Raw genomic sequence first — 14,404 nt, forward strand, 5'->3', positions numbered from 1 at the left:
TGCAGGCGTGTGTGTGGAGTGTGTGTGTCGCTGCAGCGCTGCCTGCCACACATAAACACTTAAAACAGCTGAAGAAGACGGGAAGTCCCCGCTGTAATTCAATAGAAGAAGAAGTTCCCCGCTGTATTCAAACTCAAACATGGGATTAAATGTTGACAGGGAGTCGTGTCAGAGTAAATATGATGATCAGTGATGATTAAACAGACGTGATTCAGCCGCAGCGTCTGAGCGACGCGACGTTAGTCGGCCGTTGATGTTGTTACGTGCATAGACTGTCAGTGTGCAGCAGCTGCTGCAGCGGTGTGTGTGTGTGTGTGTGTGTGTCTCAGGTTACAGGTAGAGCGGCGGGGGGCATGACATCATCGTTTCTGAAAAAGTCCGTATTGGCCGTCCAGACGGATACGCTGGGGCGGCGTTTTCAAATTTTCCCACTCTGGGACCCGTTTTCAAAAAATACCGTTTTCACCCCCTGAAAACCCGCATCCGTGTGGACGCGAGGCCAATCCGATAAAGTATTTATCCGGATTCGAAAAAAACGAATTCGTCTGGACGGGGCCTTAGTGTGATGTTGCCAGAGCTGTCTTTGAAGCTGGATATATGATTTAGTGTACGTGTGTGGAGACAATGTGTGTCAGCTGCAGATATTTATTAAATGCCTACTTTTCAACTGGAAGAGAATGGTGTGGGTGAAGGGATGGCCGCGGGCTCTCAGAACCAACACAGTCGACTTGTTCCGTGGTGCCGGAGCATGTGCGGGTGTTTATGTCGATAATGTACCATGTGCTGCTGCTACTCCTCCATTTCCAATATTCATAGAGCTCTGTCTTTCACTGCAACCATGGCAACAGAAAATGACAAATGGCAGAACTGTGGAAACGCTCAGGTTGTGTGTGTATGTGTGTGTTTGTGTGTGAGGCTGAATGGCAGAGCAAGCTTTCTTGATAGAAAATCAAAGCAGAGTGTCAGTGAAAAGGCCGGCTGGACTTCACTTACTGTATAATGCCATTGTCAGAAACACTGTATATTCAATTGCAAGATGACTGAGGGAAATTTTAATACTAAAAGTATAATCACACGTGCTCGGGGTTGTTTCTGGGTTTTTTCTTGCCGACATTTGGCAAATGAGAATCTGAGGTCAAGATGCTGCATCCTAGTCCTCGTCTCAGTGTTGTGCAATAATATGATCAGGTTTCTGGCAGTATTTGCACTTGACTTGACTCATAAATCAGCAGGTATTGGCATCACCAAGAATTAGGGCTGGGTTTTAGCACAGATTTCCTGATTTTATTGAGTCACACTGGAGATAAATCAGTGACCATATGAGTTTTACTCTGATATTAATGAGATTCACATCCAACCTGCTTGTTTATGTACTGGAACGCACCTAGGGATATTTTGTTGATGGCCACAAAGGAAGAAAAGCTGAAAATCTTGGTTACAGAGCAAGCTAGGTGAAACTACTTTGGCTGTACGTTATTAAGTTATGTAACCAAGTGTTCTAAGTACATTTCAGAAATATATCAAACCTATAGTGCCTTTTGCTAATTTTCATTATACAGGAGGACATGTATATTTCCAAGTAGATTCTTTTGGCAACAACAAGACTGTGTGTTTGTGTCGGTGCCCTGCATGTATTGCATTGTAGTCAGTTTGCAAGTTGTTTTCTTCTTTCTGTCACTGAATCAGTCAGAATGAATACCGATCCTTTCACCAGGTTGTAGGTGCAGATAGAGACGCGCAGAGAAACCGGGCTAACTCAGTGACTGTGGTTGCGGTGTGAGGGTAACGCTCATGTTGTGTGCAAAGTGTACGAACTGTGGCCTCGATAGCAGTCAACCCCACATTTCTCATAAAGTCGATGCAATGTAAGGCTAGACTCCTGCCACCAGCCCATAACACTGCTCTGTAGTCTTAAAATAGGAAATAATATTAGGCTGGTTTGATTTGGACTGTACACATGTATTTAACCTGCAGATTAGAAGTTTCAGTGTCAGAAATGGACACACGTGACCATTGCTGTATTGAAAAGTCTGTTGACATAAAAATGTGTATTTTCAACCTAATTTTGGTGTGAGAATGCATCTGAAGCATCGAAACTGAAGATTTGATTGCTCCTCTCATTTTCATATGATTGTAAATTGAGTAGCTTTTGGACTTTTGACAGAATAAGCAGTTCGTTTTGGGCGCTGGAGACATGTGATTGGCAGTGTCATTGTTTTTTTTTTCCCCCCATTTTTACTCAATGAATGATATAGACTGATTTTATTACAGACTATGAAAAAAACTTTGGTAGTTGTAATTGGTGGAACTAATAGCTTATAGATCGCCTGCTGATGTGGTTTGGCAAATACAGACCTGATTTGTCTTAACATCCGTGTGTGTTCAGTCAGCGACATGAATTACATAATACATCCAAAACCACACTCCTTGCTCGGGCCCCTCTGCATTCCCATGCTTTGTCCATGTAGCAGCGCTTATGCTGTAACACTGTTGTACTTGTTCATGCACAACGTGTATAATCATCATATATAATAATGTTTCACAGCGCAGAGAGGAGAAGACGCTGGCTATTCATATTCATTTCAAACACAGAAAAGTGGTCTCGCAGCAGTAGGGGGTCAAATTACTGTTATCATTCAAAAAAAAAAGAGATGTATGTTTGATGTCTGCCCACTGTAATTTCTGAAAGAAGCACATTAAGTTTGGATCTAAAGGGACAGAGGCTATTGAAGCCGACAACAGTCATTTAAAGAGTCGTGTTATACCGTGTCCAGTCTGAGCGTCCTGGACAGATGGTGTCGTACTGCTGTACAGATTGTTAAGCCCCATGAGGCAAATTTGTGATTCCAGATATTGTGCTTTTTAGATAAGATTTAAGGTGGCTCATAGCACATCATGGTATTTTGTGAACAGTGTGTTGAAGCTAATAGTCTTAGCAGTAGGTTCATTACCTTTATTTGTTGGTGCAAGCTATTTTTAGAACGGCGGAGCAGAGTCACGAGCTGCTCAGAGCTACACTACGGAAGCTAATGGGATTTCTTGGTTTCCCTTATCAAACTCATCAAATACACAATCCAACAACTCCACAACGCTCTGGTGGACAAGTTGTGACCTGCACATTCACCACGCTATGAGATAATAACGGAACGTTAAGAGTAGGGCTGACCCAAAAAAATTGAAGCTTTGTTCGTTGCCATGGTAATCATGAAGTCCGTGATCGATTGTTTTTTTTGTTTTTTTTTTCCTTTTTTCCTTTTTGACACGGTTCTCATCGGCAATTGTTACATTAAAATGAGTAGGCTACTTGGCACTTGCCTGATTTTGGAGATATGCAGTGTTTTTCGTTGCCACCCGTAAATTTTGCACAGATTTACCTAGAAAACAACTCTGTGTTGTAACGTTCTGTTATTATCTCACAGCGTGGTGAATGTGCAGGTCACAGCTTGTCCACGAGAGCGTTTTGGAGTTGTAGGATTGTGTATTTGATGAGTTTGATGAGGGAAACCAAAAAATCCTATTAGCCCCATAGGGATTATGGCAATGGGCCAATTTGCCAAAATGTTGAACTATCCCTTTAAAGCCACATGAGCACCTTAGTTTGGACATACGATGTGATTGAGTGCAACAGTAGATTGAGATGCTGGAGAGCAATTGTTGTGTGGAAAATTACTGGTTTATGATCTTTAAAGCAAACAAAAAACATGGTGCAGATGAGCTGTTTGACTGAGTGCATTTGGATGCAGCGATGTGGTCGTTTAACCATGTTTCCAGAGGTAAGCAGCTGGTTGTTGACAGGATGAATTGATGGAAAAATTCAAAATAAAGAGCCAACCTCGACTGATATTCCCTTTTTTTCTGCTGACCCTGTCCACAGCAGTACATTGTGCTGGGAGCTGGTCGATCCCAATCTACTGCAGGTGTGCTGCACACAATCCTGTGCCAAACGATCAATTTAAGGACACAGCCCACTTCATGCTTTTCAGTTTATACCTATTTATTTATTTATTTCGTTTGTATGCAAACAGCTGCAATCCCATGGACGTTTCACCTTGTCAGAAAGGATTGTACTTAACAGGCAACAGACTTATTGCTTTAGCGTTTGTCTTGTATGATGAGGCCCGGGATTAATTTCATTGATTAATTTTAATGAAGCAGCTCTGAACAACATTACTATAAATGCTCCAACAAGCACCACGTTGTCATCATCATCCTCGTTGTTGTTGTTCCTTTCCATTCCAGCCACATCCGAGAAAACGGGTGACGGTGTTACAGTACGGGACTGGAAATGTTTGAATTCCATGGAAAATGGGAAAAAGAAGTGTTTGTGCCTTTGTTGCACAGCCAAAGCTGAAGATACCTTCAGCTGCAGAGGCTGTATATTGAGAACACATGCAAGTTTCAGGTTGAGGCCAGCATTTGAAAAAAAAAGAAAGAGAAAAAAGGAAAAAAAAAAAAAAAACATCTTTTGAATGTGAAGGTTTTTTTTTTTTTTCCTTCCCCAGTCAAGAGAGCTTGTTACCTTGACAACAGCAGAAGATTCGTAGCAAGGGGAGCTGAGTGAGTGAGCGTGTGAGCCGAGCTTGCCGCGGCATGGCTGTGCTGAACAAACAAGCGCTGTCGCTAACTGTGTCACGAGTGCTGCTGCTGCTGCTGCTGCTGCCGTCTCATTGCAGCCCTCATCCTCCACTCCCTTCTCCTCCTCCACCTCCTCCTCCCATCACTTCTCTGCCTTAATTTAATATCAGGCTTTTATTTAGCTGGCTTGTTGTTGAGCTGGTTTCCACCCATCCCTGTCATCTGACAAACTCACCTGTTTTTTTTTTTTTTTATTAATCTTAGTTTTCTGTGTAGATTGTTGTTTTCTTTCCCAACTTCCCCGCTCCATCTTTCACCCCTTCTCATCTCATCCTTTTCTCTCTCTGCATTTGCTTCCCATTACCCCTCATTGCCGTCTCTCCTGCGCCGACGCTTTTATCTGTTTGGTCTCAAATTGATGCGGAGAGCTGATGCTGTTTGTGTTGTGTTGTGTTGCTCTTACTCGCTCGCTCGTGCTGGAAGATATTGAGGTTCGGTGTGCCGTGGTCGCTCCCTGCAGAAGCCTTATCAATAATGTAGATGTTTTTTTTGAGGGGAGGAGAGGTGTGGTGTGTATCTCTTTTTCTCTCTCCTCCCCCTTGGCCTAACTACCCCCCCACCCCCCCAGCTGTCTCCCCACACCCTCCAGTGTCAGGTTTCCCCTCCAGTGTTTGCGCATAGAAGAGCAGATGACTGACTGAATCTAATTAGTGAAGATATTACAATAAGCTCTGATACCTGATGCTTTGACATCCTGCAGGCCGAACCCAGGCTGTTATATTAAGCTGCTGTTGCATCCTATTGTGTGTTTTGGTTTAGGGCTCAGACATGATATAGGTCTTCTTTCAGATATTATATACAGTGGGTCCTCCCATTTTTATTTAATACACGATAGTACAGTATTACGTATTTTACATTTCGAGCTTTGTCACGGTTTAGACCAATCAGGAAACATGCTCGACGTATGACATAACATATATTTTGTTACAAAGACCAGCTTTACAAACTTGTCTCTCTTCCTCGCCGACTCCTTTCCGTTTCCTTTTTAAAGCAGATATCAGTGGAATGTTTTTGTTAATATAAGTCCTAAATAGTCCTATTTTCCGTCAGCAATCACTTACATGAAGTATTTCAGCCTAAACACGAGTCTCTCCGTCACTCTGCTCTGCTGTAACCCGAGGAGAAAATTTTCCTTGTGGGATACAAGTGTTATCCAATGAGGAGAGAGAACGGCATGAAGGGCTGTGTGTGCAGCCAAGGGATGCGCGTGAATGTGGTGACGTAGCACGAGGACCAATTGATGCCTGACAAGGGCGGGGGCTGCTAACTCATGGTGCGTTCAAAGAAACTCGTACTTTGTGTTTTTCCTTCCTGTGAAGTCATACCAGTTCGATCTGGTACGAGTTCACGGGTCGGAAGTTACGAGTGGCCGTTACAGGGAACTTTCACAGACAACAGGATGGTAAAAACACGAGCTACGGGTTACCTGGAACGCTACCAAGTCGTAGTTGTGACTTGAAGCTGTAACTTACGGTTTCAAAAGCCTGCCTTGAACGCAGCATTAGCCGAAACGGCCGTGAAGCTGATATCTGCTTCAAGTCCAAGTGAGTACTCAGTCTCATAAATATAGTTTAAATGCCAATTATTGAAGTTTAATTGAAATATTTTAATGAATCAAAAACATATTATGAGCACATTATTGTGTTTATATTGATCTAATTTCCTAATCTTAGCAATGGACATGGCTGTTGTGTTGTAATACACAGAAGGGAAGTCAATGTATTTAACAGTGTCGATGAGAGGGAGTTGTTTCAGGCACTGGTGAGACGGTAAAATATGATCTGGGAAATCCATCCTGAGTTGCAGGAGGTGCAGATGTTAATAATATTAGGAAGAAGAAGACTCGCAAGTAGGGATGCCCTGATGGGTTTTGCTTCCACACAGCCAACATGTCGTTTTGTTTTGGTGGCGCATCGAACAAGGTGGGAGGTGGGACTTCACCACACGGCACACCGAGTGTCTTTCAGCTGCAGACTGCATAGCGGTGATCAGTTTTTAATGTGACCGGGGACTGGAAGCATTAATCCGGATCTGCCGATTTCTACAGCTCTGAAACGTTAGCAGCAGAAGGTTTTATGTTTTATTCAGCAACAACTGCAAATGATGTGGTAGTACCAGCAGCACAAAGTAATCTGCCAGCAGTGTGAACTTGTACATATTTGATGGTCCGATGCAGCACCTTGCTGAGTGCAACAGCTGAGCCATGTTTAATTTCAATGCCAGGCGGTTCCTGCATTTTTCTCCTCTGCATTGGCACCTTCACTGAATCGACAGAGTGCCCTCATTCAAATCAATAAGGAGGCTGTGTTTTTTTTTTTTTTTTCTTGCACAGTGCTAAAGTCAGACTGAACCCAAGCTTAGACTCAGCTCAGTTTACCCATTTGTTATTCTCACATTATCATTGATAAAATGCCCAACGACACCACTTCAGATTAATGTAATATTCAGCAGTGAATCACCAGGCTGCTCCTGGTTTATTTAATCCTACCTAACAACACCACTAATTGTTAGTTTTACCTCGCCAAGTCTCTGTGCAAACATTACTTAGTGTCCTGCATATGAACTCTGCAGAATCCAGCTTTGCTTGTGAATCTTTGTCCACGATGGTTTACTGTGCTGCGAAGATTGCAGCGTGAGCGCGAATGAATGTCCCTGCATGACGCGTTACACGAAGCCTGTGACACACTTTATGAAATCAGACAGAGGTCAGCGCCGTTGTTCCAGGTCGCCTTTCAGCTAGCTCTGATATGTTCTCTGATAGGACAGCCAGACACAGGACTGACTGGAGAGGTGCTCTGCAGCCCTGAGGGGGCCGGCCGGGCAGCCACGCCGGTCTTGGTTTCTGTTACGTAGCCATGGTTTTCACATATAGGAGCAGCGGTAATGTTGCTTCCATTTCCACGAGCTCCCAGATTGCGGGAATGGGAGCTTTTTTCCTGTAATCAGATGCCAATTGACAGATGTCTGTTTCCTGAAGCCAGCATTAGAGCCCCTGTCTCCACGGCACCCGGGGGAGTTATGCCTCTTTTGCGCGCACACAAAACACAAAACGTCAAGTGTCACCAGCGGTCGTGCACATGGAGCCAGCGGTCTCTCAGCAGTGTTCAATTGTTTTTTTACCCATCAGGAGGTCTTGTTGCCTGTCTGCACAGTGTGTGACACCAATTACACTTTTCCATTGTATTTCACTTTAATTCTAATCCCAGTAATCCCAGATGTGGCCTCACCTCATAAACCAGATGCATAACCGTCAATGCTGGACATTTCAGCGCAGAGGGGGTCGGCTACGATAGATGGATATTTACCGGTTAAATGTGAAACCACCCTGTTTTTACTGCAACTAAATGTTTCACTCACTCTATTGTGATGCCGTTCCCTGGGCTCCAGTGAAGAGATTTATCCTTATCTGCAGTCATAGGCTGTCAGCATCAAAGACAGCCTCTGATTCTTGTTGAAGGTCACTGTTAAAAACCAGGGTTGGTCTCACTAGCTCTCTCACTTACAGCAGTGTTTTTGAAGAGCTCGTAGCGCAGCTGCCTCGACGACACACACATGTGCTATAAGCTCCACCGCCCCATTTGCTCACAAACCGCTCTGTTCCTCGCCGATACATGGCAGCACCTACAGCTCTGTGATGAGCAGCACTGTAAAAATGCACAGCATATATTTTCGCTGTTAGATAACAGGGGCATGTACAGTGAATTTCTTTCTTTTTTTTTTTTTTTAGAAGAAGAATTAAATATGCAGTCATGTTGTCATGGTGATGCAGAAGTAGAAATTTGGTGTAATTACACATGATAATGCTGAATGTTTGGCTGCTCCTCGACAGTGTGGGGGCTGGATTTTTTGTTTTTTTACTCGAGGCTAGGTTAAATTGAAGCCAACTTGAAGCAGGGGTTTGGTCTTTCCACATCTGTTTCCATCAGCTCCACTGCCTTAGTCGTGTGCTTACGTTTAACACTGCACACACAGATTAGATTTCATACACACACGGTCGCATTGTGCATCTTGTCTCGCCGAGTGATTTCCAGTGACAGATTGGGGATATAATTTTTTGCAGCAGTTTTTATGACTGTGCTACACACATGTGTCATCCTCTCATTCTCTCCTGGTGGAGTTGAGTCAAAGCTAATTAGATAGGAAGCAACCATTACTAAGGAGCCTGTCAGTGCCACCCAGTGTGTAACCACGCCAGCCCGATAAGATTATTGGGTTACTTGGGGATGTCACGATATCAGAAATGTGTTCGTCAAAGCCCATAGCATTGAAATTCAATGATTTGTGGCACAAAATCCAATGGCACAGCAAAAACATACACAGTAAACAACACAGGCTGCTGCATACTGTGTGCCTCTGAACGACGCTTTTATTTTGACAGACTGAACGGTAGAGATGAAACACTTACTGGCTCCACGCTGTATCACGGTAGAAATGCCAGACGGTTAGTATTACTGTTTTAAATTTTAATTATCACTGTAACTGTGGCCAGTAACTGTGGTTAGTTTGACTCACGTTAGCTTCTGCACGGCATCAACCGGCGACAGGCTCCCAGATGCATGTGCATTTTTCACCCTTCTAAAACCTTTATACATCAAAAGACAGTTGGAATAAATGGACTCTTTTTTTTTTTTCCAAGTGAGTAATCTGCTAAAAACGGCAATTCACTCTCATACGCTGCCAGATGAGGTGGCCTTTCTGTTTCCAAGAAACGTCCCATGACCACAGAGCACACAGCAACGCAGCAGAGGGAGAGTGAGGCTGAAGCCGCCGAGGCTCCGTGTGAGACGAAGCTTCGTGTCGGTGGTGATTGTGTTTTCTTAAAAAAAGGCTGCAGCTCTCTGTCGCTCCTCAGCACAGTGTAGCTGCTGGTGCTTCTGGTTTAACAGCAGCACACTGGGCAGGTGACAGGTGCGTCTACAGTGTCGGTGTATGAGAGACGGTGCAGCACAGAAATGATGCATTTGCTATTCTCTGGTTAAAATTAGGCAGTCAGCAGGTAAATCCAGTCCTGCTACTGGTCCCTTATGACATAGGCTTTGTTTTGATGGATAAACATTCACTTGATGAAATGATTTCAGGTTGTGTTTTATCAGTTTCATCACACGGAATGTTCAAAAAGCAATAACAGTGATCATTTTTGTCAATGTAATGTTGTGAACACCCATCTCACACCTTTAGCTTGTTGGTGTTTTGAGCATTGGTCCAATATCCGTCCAAACAGTTGCTAGCTGCTACGATTCACTAACAATAACTCAAACATAAAGAACAAAAACATTTCAACGACATGTTGTTACCGTAATTCTGCCTACACATCCGAATGCCTGGTATTGAGCTGCTCAGTTTGAGGTGTTTGCTTCCCGGGTTTTTGTGTTGCTGCAAAGGACGAGTAGATACCATATCATTCTGAATATGGAGATAAAGACTGATTAGAGAGGTCACAGAAATAGTCCGATCAATAATGTCAAACAATGAGCTGAGGGGAAAAGGTCAGACCCTGACTTGTTTCTCACCTCTGCAGTCGGTCAGTCTTGGTTTGATGAAGTAATAGAAGTGGTTAGATGCAGTCCTCCCCATTTCCCACATGTGCACCAAAGTAAAACCGAAAGTTTTGACTAGATTACATTTCAACTTGTGAAGAACTGGTTCAGCCAGTTTCCAGTCTGTATTTCTTTGACTATCAGAAATGGTATCTTTTGTATCTCATTTCTTGTCGCCAGAGGAATGTGACCCATTTGTTGTCTTCCTGTCCCTACAAAAGGAAATGTTTTCTGAAGTGTGTTATAGTTTGTCCTGTAATGTTTTGGATCTGCTGTCGGAAGAAAACTGACAGAAGACAAACATAGCCTCTCATTCTCTGCACCAACAAAATATCCCATCTAGGCATGGTACACCTGTGAAATTCAAAGGAAATGGACAATAAGGTTCAGTTTTCATACTCGAATGGCTCAACTTTCTTTACATGCTGGCGTAGAAATTTCTGTTGGCAGTAATACCAGCCTTCTAAACTTTTAGGTTGATGTGTTTTTTATTTTGCTAGCATGCCTTTATGTTAGAAAATTGTATACCATAAGTATGGTAGTGCAAAATTACAATTTACTGTTTATATTCCCTATCATTTAAACTAATCTTGGTCTACCAGTGGTTTTTAGGATCGTCTTTCAACGTCTTGTTCGTTGGTGTAGCCATGCTTATAATAGTATACAATTCACTGTAAGAGCTGTGTCTCTTGTCAGTTTTTGTCGGAGATTATCAAGAGGAATGTCATGCCGTATCCAAAACTCTGTTGGGAGGGTTGTGTTCTCCTTCCTGGCTGGATTATTACAATCTGTCAATCCTGTGATTCCCGCTGGGAAATCCCCACAGGTTCCACTTCAGAACAAACACAAATACGCATCTAACCATCATCCTCCTCCTCCTCCTCCTCCTCCTTATCACTTAGGCCATCCCAGTGAGGTCTGGCCTTAATCCTGTCCCTCGTACCCAACTGCCACGCTGTCTGTACTATTAGCCTTTGTGCTTGTATCCTGTAAAACCCTCCACACAGGTTCTCCTCAACATAATCCTGCACCAGTGATGAATAAACGCAGATAGATAAGCACGGGTAGAGATGTAGATCGTGATGAACAATGCAGCTCACACAGGGACTTGGAAGCACTATGTCTTTTTAAGTGGTATAAAATCTGACAACTGGTCGCTATTGACTGTTGGCCTTCAACCCCGTTGTGATGCCCTAAAACCAGATTGATGGAACAAATGTGGGTTCAAATTGGGGAGGGGGGGGGTGGCGGTGGGTCCAATAATCACTGGAATGCTACCAGTGCAGCCTGACAATGGACCACTGTTAAATACCCTCCCATGTCCCGCCTCTTAAATCCTGATAAATCCTTGTCCTCATAGTTGGGAGGGGACTGGGGGAAGGGCCACCATGCAGGCAGGTTAGGAACATTAGCGGGGCTCGGGTCCCGGGGCTCTGGCTGGTTATGCTGTGTTGTTTTGTTCTCTGCTTGGCTTTCTACTGTGGACATTTTCAAAAGGCAGCCATGCTCAGTATACTCTCACTTTTATTTTTAACGTCAGCTTTCTTATATAGCTACAAAATTACAGTGTAACTAACATCTTTAAAGCCCCTTTAACACCGGTCCAGAAACCCATCAAGACCCACTAACTTGAGGCTTTTTGTGTCGGCGAAGGGAAAGAGTACAATCTGCACTCAGTCTGGGGTCAAATGACGGCAGTAGTTGCAGGTAATTGTTGGCTCCGGCTCTGATTGGCGGTGATGTAAACACAACACCCGAGTGAACGCGCTAATTTTCACCCTTTTGACATCTTTTAGAGCACACACACACTGTAAACAGACCGACCACCCCTCCAACGTGTGTGTGTGTGTGTGTGTGTGTGTGTGTGTGTGTGTGTGTGTGTGTGTGTGTGTGTGTGTGTGTGTGTGTGTGTGTGTGTGTGTGTGTGTGTGTGTGTGTGTGTGTGTGTGTGTGTGTGTGTGTGTGTGTGTGTGTGTGTGTGTGTGTGTGTGTGTGTGTGTGTGTGTGTGTGTGTGTGTGTGTGTGTGTGTGTGTGTGTTCAATAAACCTGCTCATACGTGCTAATTTTGGTGTAGAAAAGGCATTGATCCAATTTGGATTCCTCTATAGACAGCCTAAGCGGAAGCAGAAGAGACGCTCGCCATGGGACCTCAATTTGGGAAAAATCTCCATGTAAGTGAATGGGAGTCAAAAGTCAAAAGTGATCCGATTGAATTATGTCATGAGAAAAATATATGACCTCTACCTATTTAAAACATCACATGTCATGCCAGTAAGTCAGCAGTTTGTTGTAAAACGGCAATGGAAGAACAGGCAGTGGAGTAGCTGACACGGGAAAGGGCGGGATGTGGTGTGTGATGTCACCTACGCCACCTGTAGTCTTTCTGGTTACGGATTTTCGGAATTTTATTTTATAATAGTTTGACAACAAACTGCTGATTTCTTGGCATGAAACGTGATGTTTTAAATAGGTAGAGGTCATATTTTTCTCATGGTACAATTCAATCAGATCACAAAATAAAATTTTGAGTCCCGTTCACTTACATGGAGATTTTTTCCGAATTGAGGTCCCATGGCGAGCGTTACTTCCTGCTTCCGCTTAGACTGTCTATACAGTCCGTTAAACATAATGACGCATAGTGTGAATGATGAATCATCATTCACACCATAATAATCATGACAAATAATGATTGTTGTTTGAGGAAGATTTGTTATGACAATATTGTTACATAAATCTTCTAAATACCATAATTAGAATTGCACTTTAAAAGGTTGTTGGTGTACAAACATTTCCAATTATAGTTGTAGTGGCTCGGTATTGGTAGATATCCTAATTCTGGGAATTGGCTGAGGGAGAAAGTCTGAGAAACTCGCCATAAAAACAATAGAAAACTGGATCTGTTAACTGTGTTTTAGGCTACAGCATCGTATCACATAGAAATGTCTTCTGCAGACACTCGGCTCCCTCAAAGGTTGTGAATGTTTGTCTCAAACAGCAAAGGTTCCCAGATATGAGATGTTGCTTCCCTTTACCTTGATTCATAAAGCTTAAGAGTAGGTTGATCTTCTAACTACTGTGTTGGGAGATGCCAACAGTCCAAGGTAGAAGAGATTTGGGTGCAGGATTCAGTCGATAACCAACTGAATAAGAGTGCATGGGGACATGCCGTGTCATCAAAGTTTTCCAAATGAACCATGAGTTAGCGTTAGCTATCCTGTACAGATTGATGATAACATGTAATTGCTACAGTCGTACCTGTAGCCTTTGCCATTTTTCCATGCGAAATGGTTTATTGGCTTCACTGAAATAATGTGTTTCCATCTCTTTGCCCACACACCACAAAATTACAGGCACTTCATTAGCATATTTGTCATGTGCATTCATGATCCATTGAAACTGTCCATGGGTTATAACAGAAATTAAAAAAAAAAAAAAAATCATCATGCCATGAATATTTGCAAACCGATAGTCTGTCTATACCTAATTGTCTTTGCTTGAATAAGAATAGGGGACCAAATACCTCAGTGCATATTGCAGGCCTTTCTCAGCTTGCCAAAGCATTGTGGGAGAACTGATCCTGGGAGGAGAAACATGACCCCCGTGCACATCCACCTCAGTACCTATCCTCCGTAAAGAATGTGAAACTGCCTGCGCTGTGCTGTGCATGTAATTAATGCTGGGTTTTGTTTTCTTCTTATTTTTCAGGATTCTGTGGATTCTGCGGCAGCAGGTGTTTCTCGTTGGATTTTAGCCCACTGACATTCTCCCACAGCCATGGAATCGGTATGTTGAAAATATAATCATCAGGCTGACGCTCAGTCCTCTAGGCTGCTGTCACTGAAAACAGTTTGTTAATTGCTTATTCCTGAAGATGATGTCTTTGGATTCCTTTCTTTTTTTGTGGTGGCATCATAATACATGCTATGTGGTGGTGTGTGTGTGTGTGTGTGTGGGGGGGTATTTTTGTGAACAAAGCAACTTGAGAGCAATGAATAGAAACACTACATTTGCACCTCTGTCATTTTAATCATCCTTCGTCTGTTTGAGTCCTGGAGGTTTTATGCTGGTGTCAACCGTGTGACATGTGAAGGCGACGTGTATTTAGTCTCATAAACATCATCGTTGTAATAGAAAGGTGGCTCGGCTTGAAAGCCTCTTGTTTCGCCAAAAAAACTGTAGTTTTTTTTTTTTTACAGACAGTATAAAGAGAGACTGTCTGTACGTGAGTGTA

General features: G+C 43.2%; 1 protein-coding gene across 2 annotated transcripts in view; it reads left to right on the forward strand.

Annotated features, from left to right (window-relative positions):
• The window catches only part of ankrd11 (ankyrin repeat domain 11), a 110,542-nt gene that overhangs the window by 16,508 nt on the left and 79,630 nt on the right, over window positions 1-14,404 (forward strand). For both annotated transcript variants that reach the window (XM_083999336.1, XM_083999337.1), the window contains exon 2: window positions 13,879-13,956. The gene's annotated coding sequence lies outside the window, so the exon portion shown is untranslated. The remainder of the gene's footprint in view (window positions 1-13,878; window positions 13,957-14,404) is intronic.

Source organism: Trachurus trachurus (genome assembly GCF_905171665.1).
Source record: "Trachurus trachurus genome assembly, chromosome: 3".
Lineage (NCBI taxonomy): Eukaryota > Metazoa > Chordata > Actinopteri > Carangiformes > Carangidae > Trachurus > Trachurus trachurus.